This window comes from Cupressus sempervirens, chromosome 10, assembly GCF_028749045.1.
Source record: "Cupressus sempervirens isolate cs-2001-9-10 chromosome 10, ASM2874904v1, whole genome shotgun sequence".
In the NCBI taxonomy this organism is placed as follows: Eukaryota; Viridiplantae; Streptophyta; class Pinopsida; order Cupressales; family Cupressaceae; genus Cupressus; species Cupressus sempervirens.
In genome coordinates this window covers 685,997,200-686,012,448 of record NC_143127.1, presented here as the reverse complement: position 1 = coordinate 686,012,448, position 15,249 = coordinate 685,997,200, and positions in this window count along the sequence as shown.

Below are 15,249 nucleotides of genomic sequence, written 5' to 3'. Positions count from 1 at the left end.
ACAATATAAATCCACTGAAGGATGAAGACATCCTCATTATTTTTTAAGTGCTTAAATTTCATTGACAAATTATATATGACCTACGATTCTCCAAAAGTTCAAAAGAGGCTCTAAATATTAATTTTTGAACTTGCTAACTAGTAAACAAATCAATTTGCATTGCACAATTTTCAAAGAGTTTCTCAAAATTTTCCATTTTTCTCTATTATAGGCTCATATCATCTTAATCTTCAAGTTGTATATAAATTTCCTCTGCTTCTTATTTCCATCTTGACATAATATTCTTCCAACAATATATCCAAATTTGTTAGCTAAATGGCCCCTAACTAGATAATTAAGATTTTTGTAAGCCTAACATTGATGATGAGGCCTTGAAAGGTTTTTTCCTTCTCACAATATAAGTGAAACTTTGGTTCCAATAGAAATATACACTTATCCATATTTTCATGAAGAGCTTCCAATAGTGACCAAAATCCAACAATGTGATTAGCAAGATGATTTACACTTAGAAGCATGTAGTTCACACATGTGTGAAGTGTAAATGTGAAGAATAATTAAATGAGAATAAATCTTCCAAGGTTTTGTTTGCTACTTTGTCAAATTACCAATAGCATGCTAATATCAATGGACATGGCTATCCTCCCACAAAAATGTATAGTTGACCAATTTTCAAAAGATTGAAAACATCATGGATTTTTTTTGAAAATTTCAGTGTTTAATCTTCATGATCTGCATAGTTTGTAGTAAAAAACAACAAAAAATTTGGAGAAAAATCATTATGTTTTCTGAATCTGGAAAAAAAAAGTTTGACTTTCTTTTGTCTTTGGTACATTTTTCTGGGAGATTAGCTTGTGTCAATATCAGTTAGATGTATAATGCTTTTTTTAAGTCACTGTGAATTTGCAAGTTATCAAAAAGAAAGATTGTGCCTTCAATTAATCAAGAAGGGTTGATTTATTTTAGTTCTTTATAGATTGTAAAAGCACTGATGCATATTAACCTATCCATTTGGCAATCTTCTTGTCACTAGCTCCTCTAAGGTATTGATGTCTTAACTAGTAACAAGTACACATATTGAGTTACCTCCATCAAGTAGTGACCTTTTATCATTGAAAAAATGTTTGATAGACATGCCTTAGGGTGCTCTCTAATTTCCAATTTTGGAAATCCTTGTTTTATAACATTAATCATGACCATTAAATTAACTTTTGTAATGAGGTACCTAGTGCTATCCTAAGAAGCCACTTGCAAGCCCAAAAGGAGAGTCTAATCCTCCACATCAGATGCTATTTATTGGTAGTAACTTCATTGTAGCATTTATGACAATCTAGCCCAAATTTTTGAAAGAAAGCAAAGGTGCTAAATATGTTCCCTATACAAATCTATATCCGAGGAGGCATGCATAAAAATTATTTAATTATATATTTAAAACAAAATTAATATCAAAAAATTATACCATGAGACATAAATTTATACAGTGAAACCTGCTTTTAGTGAAAATTTTGTTGGATAAAAAGATAGAAAAATTGAAAGAATAACTTCTACAAGTATATGCATTTATGTAATATCTAATTCTTAAACAATAATTATTAGAATATTGAATTATTTGATTGTATAAATCAACATGATATAGAATTTTCCATGAGATATCCTTTGTAGAACAAACTCCATATTAAAAAACACATTTATTAAAATCCAAATGAGAGATACATCCAAACGTAGACACTACCTTCACTATAATAGGACTTTGGAAACATTTGTGTCCCTATGAATAATCTAATATTAAATCACCATCTCAAACTCTTAGCATAGAGCATGGAGAGAAGACAAAATCATAAACTGTTTAACTAAATAATGAATATCAAAACTATAGTATCATGCAAAAGCCCCACACCCACCTTAGAATTTACTAAGTATATAAAAAATGGATAAATGACTTCATATGAATATCACACAAACATATTAATTGGCCCCAACATAGAAAAATTAAAGTAGATATAACAAAATTATCTTAGGTGCCATGACTCCTACTAACTCAAATCCATGCTCCAAAATAGAGTGGTGAACTAATGCAAGTCCCATCTATAGAATATTCAAAATATTTGAATTTCTCTACACTAGGCAATATTGCTATTCTCTATTTTTGAATTTAATCAACAGTTATATAATCCTAGCATGTTCATTTTTTTAAAAATAATATGTAATTTTAGAACCTATAGTACATGAAATTCACACGTAGAATACAATAGTTGAAATATTTCCTTTTATTTGAACCCCTAGATATTTTCACTACTCAAATGTTGTACTACTTAGTCAAATATTTTACCATCTATCTGTAGACACCTAAATCTAATTACACAATTAAGTAATCTTATTGAGTCATCTCCTAAGGCATTATTAATCAAGTATTTAATGTTTACGTAATTTATGCTATCTCCTGGCTAATTAATTTAATTAATTGACTATAGTCCAATTTATAATCAAAAGAAAAATAATAGTTTGATTTATTAATTAAATCCCCATTCCTTTATTAAATTAAATATTTGCACAAAATTATTTAATTTGACTTTAAATTTCCTCATTTGATTAATTAATTCAATTAATTAAATCCTTAAACCTTAGCTGATCCTCAACCCATCCTTAACCTAGTGGTTTAGCCTAATCCAACACATACACCCATAATAAGCTTATTTAATTAAATAATTGAACTTATTTAATTAATCCATCCACTTGTATTTCTCTAACATACCCATTTGACATCCATATCAATCTCTTATCTAAAGCATATCACCCTCTTATCTAAGCCACATCACCCTCTTTTCTAAGCCTATTTACATCCCTAAAATATATGGACAATTTTAGGCATAGATTAAGACTTCCTAACTCAAGCCTAAGTCCACTCTCATGCCACATTGATGCAAGGAAGGGGTAATGGTCACCTCCTAGATATTCTTTCTTAGAGTCACACATGGAAGACAATAAATAGAGATAACAAACACAAACTTATAGAGGAATAAATGAAATAATGGACATATAATCTTCATTCAACATGCTAGGTATAAGGCCTACTTGATTACAACCATATAAATCCAAATTATAATAAACAAGATTAAAATCTCAGACTTATAGAGCCAAATATTTTTATTTTCCTTCTATCTTTAAACTTCATTGTACTTTTCACAATCCTAGACTCCTACTTTTATAGCCAACAAGACCACAAGTCATCCTTTCAAGAAAATTATTATAAATTATAGGTCCTTCCCCAAAGTAGAATTCAATGACCTTACAAATAAGAAAATTAACTTCTCCAAGGACAAGGATAGATCCATACGTGATCCAAGAAGAGATTTCCAAGTGCACAAAATGCCACAGATCCATATGAAATTGAATCAAAACCAAATCTGCATTTACTCGAGCTACTAGGAAATCATTATGCCTCTAACAAGAAGAAGGATAACTTTTGCAAATTATGGAATTAAGCTATGTGCTCTTAGCCTAAGAATCCATGATATGTACACATTATGGAGATGAAAATATGAAAAGAGAAACCATGAACAACAATGACTATCCTCCAAACAACAAAAAGGAGTAAAGAAAGCAAATATTTTTGGGTGATGCAAGATTGCCAAAGTACCCAAGATGCTCATTCATCGTACAATTGGGGTAAAAAAATAACTGATGTCCACATTAGGAATCCTTGATTCTTTGGGAAGCATCATAAATATACAACTCAACCTCTATGATCCAAGAACTATCTTCAACAAGCTTATTCTGCTACTAAACCAAATACTCTTTGCAGCCCTTTCCTCTAGTGCTTTTACTGATTTTGGTATCCAAAATCTTTTCAATCCCTTGTATCTTCCTCTTAGGATAATCAGGTTTATTATTTTCCTCTTCATCTAACTCATGATACTTGGATATGTTTAAAATATTAATCACAAGTGAAATATCCATATCCTTAGACAATTCAACTTCAAAAGCATTACCACTGTCATGTTTCTTCAAGATCTTAGAAGGACCAAACTTCTTCATCTTCATCTTACTATAGGTTCCAATCATAAATTAGTTTTTCTTTAAGTGTGTCATTATACCATCTTCAACTTCAAAATTCTTATGTCTCCTCTTCTTATCATATCTATCTTTATATCATTGATTACTATCATGTAAATTACTTTTAACCTCTTCATGCAAATCCTTCATAAAATCCACAAATTTCTTATCTTCAACATTGCTCTTTATCTTAGCATCCAATTTCCTTAATTCAATAGTTCCTCTTAGACTCATGATATTTACAATTTAAAAAGGATTCTTATTAGTGCTTCTATTCACAAAATTGTTACATGCAAACCCAACTTGTGCCAAAATCAAATCCCAATTTGTAGGTCTGTCTTCAATCAAACATCTCAAAAGGTTACCCAAACTTCTATTGATAACTTCATTTTGTTCATCTGTATATTGTTGAAATATATAACTAAAATTAAGATCATTATTTGGATCCCTCCAAAGTCTCCTCCAAAATAGCTAGTAATTTTTTTATCTTTTTATAAAACAATAGTCTTAGGAAATCCATAATGTCTCATAATTTCTCAAAAAAAAAGATCTTCTATATGTATTGCATTTGATGTCTTCTTGCAAGGTATGAAATGTTTCATTTTAGAATCTATCAACTAATAAAAAAATAGAATTATTACCTCTCTATGTTCTAGGTAGTCCCAAAACAAAGTCCATATTGATATATTCCCAAGGTTAGCAAGGAATAGGAAAAGGTGTGTACAAACCAATGTTTTAACTATTTTCTTAGCAACTTGACATATTTTGCAACTCTTCACCATCTTTTGGAAATCATTATATATTTACGACTAAAAGTATCTCTCATAACTCATCTTTGTTCTATTTTTCAATCCTAAAATATGCTTCAAATCCACCACTATTCTTCTCTTTTATAATGTTATCTATCATAGATCCTTTTGGTATGCATATCTAAACTCCTTTAAAAAAATGTTTTTAATAATGAAATAATCAACTCACTTATCTCATTCATCATTCACAAGGTTCTTACAAGATTTCCAAGGTTCTACAAAATCAAGGTCTCATACAAGTTCTTTAATTCTCAGAACCCAACACTTTAACTCTCATCTCGGTCAACAAAATTCTTCTTCTACTCAAAGAATTTTCCACCTTGTTATATTGTCAACTCTAATGTTTTAATACAAAAGAAAAATTCTACATATACTTAGCCCACTTCATATGCCTCTGATTTAGGCTATTCTAACTTCCCAAATACCATAAAACTTTATGATTAGTGTATAGTATGAATTCCTTAGGCATCAAATAATGTCTCCACTTCTTTAAAGCTTGGATAATTACATAAACTTATTGATCATAGAATAAATAATTCCTGTTAGGATCATTAAATTTTTCATTATATAAATCTATAGGTTTTCCTTCTTGACTCACAATAGCACCAATGACATTATCATTAGCATCACAATCAACTTGAAAAACTCTATTAAAATCTAGCAAAGAAAGAATGGGTAATTTTGTGACATTTTCCTTCAGTGTTTCAAAAATTCAATTTTCTTAATGTATCCACTTGAAATCATTTTTATTACCTCCCATAGTCTTTGTCACAACATTACAAATTGAGTTGGAAATTCTAATAAACTTTCTATAAAAACTAGCCAATCCATGAAATGATCTAACTTCTCTAGAATTATCAAGTGTAGGCCACTCAAGAATAGATTTTACCTTCTCACGATCCACGATCCATCTTCAAACCATTAGCTAAAATCACAAAAGCAATGTATACAAGCTCCTCCTTCATAAGGGAACATTTATTCTAATTTATCAACAACTTCTTCTCTTTTAATCTCTACAAAACTTGTCTAATATGCTTAGGGTCATATTATTTAGTCTTACTATATGTCATCAAGATATACAATCACAAACTTAACCAAGAATTTCTTCAAACATTTGTTCACTAGCCTCATTAAAGTACTAGGTGCATTAGTTAAACCAAAAGGGATAACCAACCACTCATACAAGTCTTCACTAGTCTTAAAAGAAATTTTCCATTCATCACCTTCCCTAATTCTTATTCAATGATAGCTTTTTTTAAAATATACTTTGTAAAATATTTTTCTTCACTTAGTCTATCCATAATGTCATCCATCCCAAGCAAAGCAAAGCAAAGCTATACTTCAATGTTATCTTGTTTATAGCTCTAGAAATCATGCACATTCTCCATTCTCCATTATTTTTAGGTGATAATACAATAGGTGTTATAGAAGGAATTAAAATTTATTAGATCAAAATTTTCTCAAGCAATTATGTCACTTGTCTATTCAATTCTTCATTTTCAATAGTATAAGTCTATGTGGTGCTTTCTTAGGAAAACTAGCTCTAGGTATCAAATCCGTACAATGAATTATACTTTTCACAAGGGGTAATCCATCAAGAATGTTATCTAAAATAATATCTTGAAATTTAGTCATGAAAGATCTAACCTTAGGTGCATGCTCAAGTTCATCTTGTTTCTCAATCTTTCTAGGGATCAAAGCAAAGCAACCATTTTATTTCTTCATATCTTTCACAAACTGATTTCCATCAACCAAAAAAAATCTCATAGAAGTACTTTGACTTCTCTCCAATTTCTCAACCAAATGCAACAATATTTATTTATTTCCATTAGGGAAAATAGTATACCTATTCAATCTACCTATTGGTGTTTTTCAACTACTAAACAACAAAATTGTCAATACCAAGATAATGAAACCACAAACAATCTAAGGATCAGCTACTTCCTATAAACAATTGAATGTGTTCCTTATTTTGACCCAACTGTAATGAAATCAAGATTGATTTCCTACTCTTTAGGATCTACAGAACCAAGGTGGGTATACTTGAGGGATGGTTCAAATGAATACTACTAAGTAAGAATCTTTTAGTTTCATTCTAATTCTCATCTCCTATCTATGACATATACATAGTTTGTTCATTCCATGACATTTTAAAATGATATACATCACTTATAAGTAGATTTGGTCACAATTCTTCTCAGATTTACAAATATTTCTAGCAATATTAGCTAACTAAGGCATAGAGATCAAATGCAAATAAGTGCTAACTACCATTGATATATCTTTTGAACAGTAAAGTAAAATAGATTTTGAAATTAAGATTGATGGTTCTTCATGATCATTCCTTCTGCAGACTAAAATAATTAGATAAGTGCCTAATCTATTGGGATCTAGAGTCTACTCAATTCCTACATCTTATTGATTGCATTACAATCAATATAATCATCAATTCTGACTAAAACTCATTGTTACAAACACCCCTTCTATTATTATGGTAACCCTATCAATTTCACTAAAGCATTTACTTCATTCTTTGAATTAAAAGCAATAACAAATTGACATACAATTTGACTTAATTGTATTCAATTGAATAATATTTTCTTGTACAGTTTGAAGGCAAATAGATAAGACAAATGGAGATAAGATTCGGTTAGAAAAAATGTGGTGATAGTTCATCTTTGCATTGATTTCTTTTGAAAAGTTTGCATACAATTGAATAAAACTCAGAATAGCTTAAGACCAAGCATTTAGATCCCGTCACACTGATACAATTCTCATAAATTTGTAGAGAAAAATATCAAAAGGTATATCTTTAAATTTTTTTTTGGACCAAACAGACCTAGTTAAGACTTAAAAAAGATAATAATTCAAACCATTTCTCTAGCCCTAAGATCTTAGTTATATAGTGTGAGATGCAACAAGCTTCAGGCTAAGAGAAAATGATAGATGTCCCTTAAGACAAAAGATATTTACATTCTGCTGTCAAAAAGACAAAATTTTGTGTAACAAAAAACTTATACATCATAGTATTCCTTTGGTAGGTCCCATTTCTGTTACACCTCCAAATGCTACTAATTCCATGGTCGGCTCCTATGCTATTCTAGCTCTTCTAAATATGTAGCTATTAGATTGACCAATGCTGTGTCTTGTACTAGTACTTGAAAATCAACCTCAACTTGAGGATTTTTGTTGTTTTTATCACGAACTAATAAAAACCACCTTTATTTCTACCTCTTCCTTTGCCATGTCATCATTTTGGGCTTCTGCACCTACAACTACAATTGGTTGCTTGTCTTTTTCCTCCTCTTTCTTCTGATCTCTTGAAGTTGCATCAATGATTTGTATTTCATCTTGATCCATCTCATCACCATCACTTTCACCTTCTCCCCACTACTCTTTAGAAGCAATATCTACCATCCATTTGTCAAAATGTGTGTCATCTAGTCAGTTAAATTATAGGATATCATTTTTCTTCTTAATCACATGTTCAACCTCTTTATCATTCTTAACAAAATCTTGTTTTAAAGAATCAAAGAATAAATGGATCTTCACCATTTCCTTTTTTGTGGTTGCCCACCATGCATGTCCTATTTCATTTATGAATTTATTCGTTCTTAAACAAAATAAGTCATCTATTTCCTTGGCCCACATATCTTTACTGTTCAATTTATTCTTTCTATCTAGAGCACATGGGATTAAGTCAAAATTTACACTTTTGTACTTATCCAAGTAACTAAAAATTCTTCTTTGAAACCCAACTCTTTTGTCATAAAAAATTGGGAGGTCACTAGTAATATCAAAAGTTTTTTCAATGTAGTCATCAGGAAATTCTATAATAGAATAACATAACAATGCAACCTTTTTCCTCCTCTTATTACACTTATTAACAATGAGTTTCAAAGTCTCTTCACTTGCTTTAATTTCCTCCCATATATTTATTATCCTTGCTAACTAATCATAGAATAATGGTGATTCAATTTTATCAACTAGATACATAAGAGTCTTCCTCAATATATCTTCATATTGCACATTTAACTCTACATATAATGCCCATAGTTGGTTCTTCTCTTCTTCAAAATCTTTAGCTGTATAGTATTGTGTGGAGTATCTAGGATTTCAATAAGAGGAGTGGATTTAAAAGGCTCCACTAGTGGGCAAGGGTATTTAATCCTTGGCTTGGAAGATCGTCCCATCACTTTGTTTTTAAGTTCAATCCTTTTCTGAACTTCTTTATTGTAAGCCTCCAAAACTCTCTCATATTTAGCCTATAATTCTAACCTTTCCCTCTCATCTCTCTCTATAGTGGCCAAAGCTAGGTTGGATGTGTCAACATTGAAATGTGCAACCTCCACATTAGTTGTATCTGGTACCCTTTTGATAATTATATTGCCCATCAATCTATTATCATCTGACTATGAGGAAACAGTCTTGGATCCCTTTCTTATGGACCAAATAACTAAGGCAGCATGGTTTGTACTGAATGTAGCACCTTTGATTTCTTTCTTGTTTTGATCCTATAGGTCTAATTTATTAGAAACAAAATTGAAAACTAAAGAATTTACTATATCCCAATTGGGTAGCAGTAAAACACCTGATGCTTTCACCAGTTGTCTTCCTTTCTTAGGGGTCAAGTTTTGGAGTTCTTATGTCATTTCATCTTTTATTTGTCTTTGTATGGCTACCTCCCCCATTTCTGGGTGCTCAATCCTCAACTTATTGCACCTTTCCTCATATCTACCTATGTTTGATCTCCATGCAAATTGACAGAAAGCTCTTGACTTAACAAATTGTCATCTAACAAAAATTCATGGCTGGCTTGTTCTATTATAGGGTCCAATTCCCTTCCTTTATAATTTTCTACTATCAAATCAAGGCTTGGCATTAGAGGCTCTTGAGGGTTTCCCTCATTCAACTCTGCTTGGGTAATAAATACTCCCCCTTGGGACCGTAGTTGTTCAACTTGCTCCCCAGTGAGCTGCTCCTCTCTAATCTGCAAAGGGGATTGGGTAGGTGAATACTCCTCAATGTGAGCACCTTTCTCTTTTATTATTTTCTGCCTCTTAGGGGAGGGCTCTCTTCCAAGACTATGCTAGTGGATCCTATTATTTGTTTGCCTTTATCCACAATAGTCTTCTTATTCTAGATCACATTATAACTTGACCTTTTTTGGACAATCAATTGTCCTATTCCCATATTGGAAGTGAATTCCAATCTCTTCATAACCTCTTTGACCTTATCTAGATATGCATTAATAAAGAATTTTTTTTTTCTCATTGATGGTTTCCATTGTTTTAGGAAAGGTAATCATGAGTTTATTGATTCTGTCTACCTCTATTTTTTCCTTATCAAAAGGCCTCTAATTCTTGTCAAATCAATGAATAAATTCCAAAACTTTTCCTTCTTGGTCTCTTGCTCCTACAAGAACTCATTTCTAATTATTTCCTTAGGGTAATATGGTTCATGTTCTACGGAACCAAATTTAGACCTTATTTTGAAAAATTGGTCATAAAAACCCTCTATATCACAAAAACATGCATGAGACACTACCATCTTATACTAGTCTAAAATTTTGTATAAAAATAACTAGCCTCCTTTTGTAATAACAAAATGATTGGCTATAGTACAAGTGGGGAAAATTGAGCCTCTTTGTCTTTTTACTAGATAGGTTTCTTCCAATCCTCCCAGATGCCACAACACTTCGGCTATTCCTATTTTTAGCGGAACTTGGTAAGGAAAAACATGAGGAGTCCCTTGAAAACCATAAACTCTAATAATAGTAGAAATAGAGTATGGTATAATATCCCCCCAATTGTGTGATACTTTCAAACTGGAAGGATTATCCATGGGCCTTGTTGGGACTAACAATTGTAGCTCAAATTTTGACCACTATAAATGCTTTTTGATGCCTGTGTACCTGACTGTACCTTTGAGCCCCATGAGGTGTTTAATGTTTCCAAAACTTTTCATTCAGTGCATCTACCTATTTCATGAAGTTAATATGCCATTTCGAGCCATTTCATGAAGTCTCATTCTGAATAATTGTCAAATCTACACACCTGTGTCAAACAACCACAAGAGGTTGTGTTTGCATTTGAATATCTTTAATCCAGAAATGTTTTATGAATCACCACTTTAGGAGTATCTAGTGTCCATACCTGAGAACCTATGTTTTAGATTTTGAGTCATTTTGAGTCTGTTTGACTAGGTTTTGAATCCCTCAAAGTTGGTAGTTTATTTTTTTCATGCTGATGCACATTGCACATAATTCTGGAAAGCCCTTTTTGACATGTTATAACATTGACCCAGTTGACCAAAAGGTGAAAATTCCTTATGTGTTGCACTGTAAATGTCAAAGACTTGTTATGTTTCAAGTTTCAGCTCATGACATATCCATTTGATCAGTTTTCAAATGTGATTCCAAATGCAATTTCTATCTTTTTACTGGTGTCAGCATTTGCAAATTTGTTGGAACCCCTGTTTGTACATTATATTTTAAAATTCGTGATTGGTGAGATTGAATGGATTGTACAACTATGTTGTCCTATGAAAATACTCCAAGTGTGCTAGTTTGCAAGTTTTGGTGAATCCATTTGCACACTTTTCCAGGTCAATTCCATTTGCAAAAATCACCTTTCTGCCATTGTTTCCAATCACCAATTTGAGTAGCCCACTTTGACCACTCACCATTTGTGCTCAGTCATTCTTCATGAGCCCAAATCGTAGATCCATAATGCCCTCATGACAAAGAATCAATGCCCCAATTTTCATTTTCTCAAGTGTCAATTTGCCTAGTTTTTGAAGCCAAATCCAAACCTAGTTTATTGCTTTCTGACGCGTTTTGGTGTAGGTGATTCTGAGAAGGAAACTTCAACAGTGAATATCTTTTGACGTTGAATTCATCATGAGATGAGATTCGACAGAGTGAAAGTGTGCAGAACAAAGATTTAGTGTGCCTGTTTTCAAGGCATGGTCAGGTGTTTAGGTCAATTTTTAAAGGAAGTCAATGGACTTCCTCACATGAAATTCACAATTTGCAAAATGATGGTAAAACCAGTTTTGAATGATTGTTCAAAAGGTCAAATGTGTTTTGAATTAGTACGAGGTCACCAGTGGATTAATTTGATGGTTCAAGTGTTTGAACACAAAATTTCTTTTAGCCGAACCCAATTTGGGGCTCGACTGATTTCATCAGTTGCTCAGAGTCTTAATAATAACTTCAACTATTTGGTGTTAAAGGGATTGTTCTCCTTGAGTTTTGAAGCTGAATCAAGTTTTAGTAATAAATCATTGAGAAAAGGTTCCTGGAGGTTTGGTGAAAATAAGGCAGATCCAGTAATGTTTGAAATGTGAGTTTGCATTTGTTGATTGGGGAAGAGAAGAACATTCAAATAGAGAGGAGTTCTATGTGAATGGGGAGGAAGGTGCCTTTAAAGTTTGAAGTGGAAGCTATTTAAAAGAAGGAAGATCTAACCCTCATTAAATTTCCATCTAAAAAGAGTGATTTGAAGAAGTAATGCAACCTATGTTAAGCATAAAATTTGTGGTGACTTGTGAGATGCCAAGTCTAGAGGAGGATGGAAATTTAATGGAAATGGGAACAAAAGCCAAAGCATATAAAAAGAAAGAACATAGCATAGCATAAAATGTTAGAAAGAAACATGCCAGAGATGATAAAGGAACAAAAGTTTGAGAGCTACTTTGGACGAAAGATGGCCGTTGATGCCAGTATGAGCATATATCAGTTCTTGATTATTGTTGGCAGAGTTGGCAATGAAATGCTAACAAATGAGGCAATAGTTTTTAATAAGGAGCTAGGCAAAACCAATGAGAACCCGTGGCTTCTGTATAATAGAAAAATTATGGCTAAAACAGGTATGTACAAGTCACAGGGGCAATGTAAAATGATGGAGGAGGCCTGCGAAACAAGCAAGAATGCAGTATGATAAAAAAAGAAGTAATCTCATGCATGAAAAACCAAAGGAAGCCGTTTCAGGCAAAGCTCAAGCAAAGAGGGAAATTTTTTTGAAAGAAATGAGAAGGAACCCATGGCTAATGAAGCTGTAGAGCAGTTTAAAGAGTAGTCCACGCAAGTCAAAATAGCTAAGAGAAAATCAAGAATGGCATCAAGAAAGTTAAAAAAGGAGTTCACACATGTTAAAAAGGAAGTTAACATATGGTTAAAAGGGAATCCACAGCCATTCACACCAACAAAAGAAGAGGCCATAGGAAAATGAAGAGGAACAAAACAAAAGCTACAAGAAGCAGTCAACATCATTGAGAAAATGAAGGATATTCAAAATGAATTATCCCACATTTCTCGTGGGATAGTTTTTTATGTCTTTAAATACTATTGCATGCAATATATGTTGTGTCTCGCGAAAGAATGCTTTTGGAAGCTGTGTGCAATGCAGGGGTCCCACTAATTTCATCAACCGGGCCAACCAAAAAGAAATTTTAAACAAAAACACATTGACGATGAAATGGCATGCAAAATGGAAACTACGCAAGATTGCACCATGTGGCGAGATGGGCGGATGGTGCAATTTTGCAAGAAGAAGATGCTCATCGGTTAAACAAAGCGAGAATCCAAGGATGTGACATGTGGCAAGTGGGTCCCATGTGTGATGAGATGGAAGTCAGGAGTGTGATCAGAGATGAAGCACAAGATGCTGCTACATGGAAAATCTAACAACGAGCGTAATTTTACAAAATGGAGATGTGCACCAGATAAATAATGCGAGATTGTAGGATTGTGACAAGTGGCAACAGGCCCCGCTGTGATGGTGACATGGCAATAACGAGGCCGATTCTATCTCAACAATGATTTGACGATTAATCAACCAATGTGAGACTACCACGTGGTAGGTGGTCAACAAAGAGTTTGACCCCAAATTTCAAGGCTAGGGTAAAAAAATGAAAATTATAAAAAAAAAATATTTTTAATTATTTTTTCAAAATGTGGATGTGTAGAATTCTTTTAAATTTAAAGAAGTATTTTTCTAAAGTTTAAACTTTAGGAAATTGTAAATTTTTGAAAATTCAAGGTTGCAGACAAAGAAGCCATAGTAGGGGGTATTTTTCAAACTGATATTTTGGGGGTTTTTGAGAGGCGAATATAGTAGTATTATATATTGCCAAAATCGGGAGAATATGAATTTTTGAATTATCTAGTTAGTTTCTGCATAGGAAGTAGTTTGTTTGAGCTATAAGAGGTTTTTTATCAAGTTCCCAATTTGCAACTCTATTTAGGTAATGAAGTTCAAAACTATTTCATAACATGGAAATGACTTGAATATCAATAAAAGACATTGAAAATGCAGTTGGGGTCATGTTTAAGTCAATTAAATCAGAATTTCACTAGCATTTTCATGAAGTTATTAGATTTTGGTGACTTGAAGGGTTTTCATCATTGAATAGAAAATATTTTGCAAATTAGTTACAAGTATTGATGAAAACAAAATCAGATCAAAGGGGTAGAAAGATGAAAGACATTTTTAGTTGTAGGAGAGGGAATTTCAAGTGGACACATGTCAATTGCATAACAGATCCAGGAACTCACTTCTTGCTATATCTTTCTTTCATCCATTCATTGTAGAGGTTGGAAAATATTGGAAAGTTTCTCTGGAATGAAGGCATTTAGTAGAATTGGCCCTAGAATTGATGAATTTTGAATGGAAGATTTGGGATCTGCTGGTTCCAAACCATGAAGCTTTTGCTTTGGCTATGAGAGCCCCTCTCCATCCCATTAGTTTCTCATTCCCGCCATTTTCTCTCTTGTATGACAACATTTGTTCATTGAATAGTCTAGTTCATTAGGTTTTTTATGAGTTAGGTTCATGCACTTTTATGTTTTATTTCAAGGAAATCAATACAAGGAACAACAAGTGTTTAGTTTCAATTTAAATCGTGTCTCCTTTCTCAGTTGAGCTATGATGTTTTAGGGTCTTTGAACAAAGAGCCTAGATCATAAGTGCGGTCCCTTAAGGCTATATGTTGCTTCATTGTTGCTTGTAATTCAAGAAATTATGTAAATGCTTCAGAGATTCAATAGGGTTTTAGGTTTATTGAGGAGGATATCAGGTAAGAATGAGATTTAGATCGAATATTGATATCCAATTTATAAGGTAAATGGATAGATCTAGAGTCTTGGCATAAGAATTGTGTTCTAGATATCCAAAATGCATGAAGGAGATTCATGAATTGGTCAATGGATGAGGCACTGATCTGTCATAAGATCATAAGTTTTTTGTTCATACCTGGTCTACATCCACTTTCCCCACCCATGTAAAATCAAATCAAAATTCAAATCATCTTTACATTTTATTTTGAAGAGCTAGAACATTTTAACCCTCACTCAGCTTGTGAATATCATAGAGTTGCAATTTACTAC